Here is a 4,160-nt window from a genome sequence, read left to right as displayed (position 1 = left end):
ACAGAAGCTGCAGGTGGTGTCTGCAGCAGGGATGAGGCTGGTGAGCATGGACAGAAGCTGCTGGCAGAATCCACAGCAGGGACGGGACTGGCAAGCACCTGAAGAAGCCACCAGAGACATCAGTGGTGGGGGATGATAGCCCTGTCAGGGGAGGCACATGTGTGTCGTCCGTCCCCCCCACCGGGTTCCCTCCCTACTAGTCGCCTATGGTTCCTGGGTCTCATTGAAAACATGGTGGTGGCTCTGCTCTCAGTGCAGAGCCAATGAACAGCAAGACCAAGAAGCTGGAGGAAGCATGCTGTACTTAAACCACTCAAAGCAGCTGCTTTCAATGTGGCGGTGGAGGGGTAAGGTGCAAAAGTTTGGAGGGTGGGAAGGGGTAGAGGGGCTGGGAGCTGTGCATGCCAGAATACTGAAGGGCTGAAAATTAAGTGTTTTATCTCCCTGGAGCTGACTAACAGTACCCTGGAATGACTTGGGTAAGATGGAACAAAGATAACCCTTACTTCAATGATCTGTTCTTTAACATGTTTAGTGAGTACTTAAAATGGGATAACACCCTTTAGTAAGTGACTGCTCCCACTTTAAGTGACTTTATGATGGTTTAAAGGTGACCTGTAACACTACCCTTAATCTCTCCTCTTAATTTGACTAGCAGGGGACAGAGACCATCACTATCTCAGTGAAGATAGAGATTCTCAGTACTTCCAATATCAGGAAAAGAGAGTGAGAACATTATCCTTCAAATAAGGTATCCTCAAGCTTTTCCATCCTAAATCCCCTTCCACCTAGCCAGTATCCAGGCAAGACCTCCCTCCTACTTAGCCATATGGCAATTGCAGTCTGGCAGGAGGCAAGTAGATATGCACCTTATAGACTAGCTAAATCAGACGTATGTAGCATGATCTTCCTTAAGCCAGATTTTACTTCTTCACATGCTATAAAAAGATATTCACAGGTTAGTGAATCCAATAGAATACAAAAGATGGAATGGAGGGAGGGAGAGAAGAAAGAGAGGGGACGTGGGAAAGTGCTAGGAGAGGCAAACAGGTAATAAACCCTTAAGGAAAAAAAGGGTCACAAAAGCTAATCCAGGTCATGAGATAAGCATATTCTAAACTGTGACTATGCCTTCTTAACACAAACATGTATTTTGATAGTTTCTTTTTCTGTCATTTCCATTCATTTTTTGTATTTAAAGTTTTCTTGTTTAAGAAAAGTTACCTGGGGTCAGTGATGACATGTCCACGGAAGATAAAACAGTCTGCCGGTGTGCAACTTCATTTGTTCTTACATGTAGGGACACCCTGCATGCCCAATGTAGATAGCAGAGGGGCAATGCAAACACTTGATGGTGTATATGATTTTTGTAGAGGTACAGGTGAAAGAACCTCCGAGTCTATCAAGGGGTGCTTTGAGTCTATTGAGGGGTGGCTCAAGCAGCACCTTGTCAAGGGTATTTTAATGCATCCAGTCCACTGGAGCTAGAAGAGAAGAGACAAAACATCTTGCAAAAAGGCATGGCCAGGTATTTCCCAGACAGACCAGGATAGCTCAGACACACTGCAATCACCTACCAAAGCCATACTTACATGAAAAAAGAAATCTCAAAATCATAACTCACATTGTGGAAACAGAGAGGATTCCCAACACCATATGACAAACTAGCAGCAGAATTGGGGCCAGAACTCAGGCCTCCTACCTGACAGAGCAGAGCATGAGCTGACCAACACTGTCTCTTACCTGTTTAGTCCCTGTCACAACATGACCAATATTAAGGGTGGGATGACGGTATGGAGGCCTCTTTCATTACTTCCAAGCTGCAGTTGAGGCACATGGCTGGAGGTTTGCCTTGTTTCTGCTTATGCTCTGCTGACTGCCTGGATAAATTTAGGATTTCATTCTCTACGGCACCTTTAACCAGCACTAAATCAACCACAGAAAAGCAGTTTCCTTGCTGAGTCTCCATTCTTTCTCCACTTCCTCCTTCTCTGCTTTGAGCTACATACCACAGCACCCTCAGTAGTATATAGGCTCACCGTCCTTCAGTGCAAATGTGATAGGTGGGTGGGACTGGAAGTCCCACCCCTTAGCCCCACCCCCTTTCCCTTGTATGCTGTGTGACATCACCAGCCCTGCCCCCTGACCCCAGCCACGTGGTGCATGACATCAGCAACTCCACCCCCGACCCCCAGTCACATGATATGTGACACCAATACCACATGGTCCATGACATCAGGAGGACAGCCCATGTAGACCCCAAAGCCCAACCCCTCATGCTGCAAAAACTGCCCCAGATCATGTGGTGAAGTTATGGCCTATCAGGTCCCAGACCACTCTAGCCCCTGCCGGAGCACAAGCATGGCCTATGGGGTGGCAGGGTGGTGGTGTGACCCATCTAACGACCCACCACACCACCCCCAACCAATTGGAGGGGGTTTCAGAGGCCTCAGATCTTCCAAGAATGATGCTGAACCAATTGGAATGAGTACAGGGGGTGGGATTTAGGCTGCAAGCCCCACCAGGTCTATCTGCTTTCCCAAACGACCCCTCTGTTTATCTGAGACTGTGCTAAGGCAAGCAGGGGCAGATATGGATTCTCTCACAATGCCTGTAGGCCCACTCACTACAACTCCAAGACGGCCTTATAGAAAGTGTTACCGTAGAAATAGTTTTGAGGAGGAGACCCGGCTCCTTGTCCAAAGACTCTTTGAAATGCCTGACCCTGTTCGGGAAGACCCAATGAACAGGCAAATGGAGAAGGCCCAGGCCCTCAAAGCAGATGTTGAGAATTTGGAAGATGGTATCTTTATGCCAGAGCCTGCATGCAAGGTAGAGGTCATTGCACAGGAGAGTGGTAAGAGACTTGGAGCATAGTTGTGGGGGCATTTGGGTTTTGAGGGTAGTGGCGTGGGTTTGCTTCATGGCACATGTGTGTTTGGAAGTAGCTAAGGACTGATTAAACAGCAGCTAACTAACTTAGTCCTTTATTTGAATTCCTTTGCAGCTAGACAAAGCCTTTTTAATGACACCAGAAAACCTGCTCACCAGTACACAAGAAGGAAGTGTATGCTTCTGCAGAGAACAAAGACCAGATGAGGCTGAAGAGTTCAGAATCAACAGATCTGGTTACAAGTCATGAACACAAAGTTTTCATGAAGTCTCTTGTTCACATTTCCTTTTATGGCATAATGAAATACTGCTTGAGGAAGAGACTTTTTGACCTATGCTGGGGGTGCACATTTGACCTAGCAGGTCAAGAAGCCCATGAATGTATTACTTGGTTAGATGAAGACATAAATCAAATAATTCAGGAACTTTGCCAGGAAATATGTCTTGATAGCATTTCTAATGCTGTTATAGCCATTGGGTTTGCCAGGAACATTCTCAGAATTACTGAGAAACATTTAATTCAGGTTAGAGAGCTTCTAAACACTGTGTATTCTGCAAAAGATCCTAATGCTGCCTTTCATGATTTGATCACCGAGGAAGATAAAACACTCATACTCCATATCAAATGCTTAATTGGTACTAGAGATTACAAAACCCTGCTTAAGAGCAGGGATTAGCAAAAACAGTTTAAAATGGGAGTGATCTTTTGTTGATCTTGGTGGGAGGCTGGGGAACGTGAGGTTGTAAAGCACATCAACAGTTTTCTACATCTAATGTGTTTTAGCATTTGCTTTAGTGTCTTGGATCTCTAATCACATACATATAGGGTTTTTTGTAAAGATAAAATGAGACTTAATGGTCACTTGGTAACTGATAAAAACCCTTCTTACGAGAAGGGGTAACAAAATAAACTAGTAAAATATTGTAAAAGTTTTTAATGGAAATAAAGACTGAATTTAAAAATATATATTCTCACAGCTTTTGTATGGTGGGGGCGGGGGGGTGTTTATAAAGATAAACCAGACCACAAAAAAAATAAAATAAAAAGATGACCATTGTGTTCAGAGCTCTTCCTGTTTTAAGACTAAAGGAGTTATCTTTTACCAAAAGGCCTGCTGTAAAGATAAGGCTGACAAGGCATAATGGTCACAGGAAATGATAAAAAAAAAAAAACTTCTTAGAAGAAGGTTTAACAAAATAAATCAATAAAAATTATACAAGTTTTTGATGGAAATAAAGACTGAATTTAAAAATATATATTCTCACAG

This window comes from Alligator sinensis, unplaced genomic scaffold, assembly GCF_000455745.1.
Source record: "Alligator sinensis unplaced genomic scaffold, ASM45574v1 scaffold892_1, whole genome shotgun sequence".
Lineage (NCBI taxonomy): Eukaryota > Metazoa > Chordata > Crocodylia > Alligatoridae > Alligator > Alligator sinensis.
The sequence above is the reverse complement of the archived record's forward strand: the minus strand, read 5'-3'. Positions refer to the sequence as shown.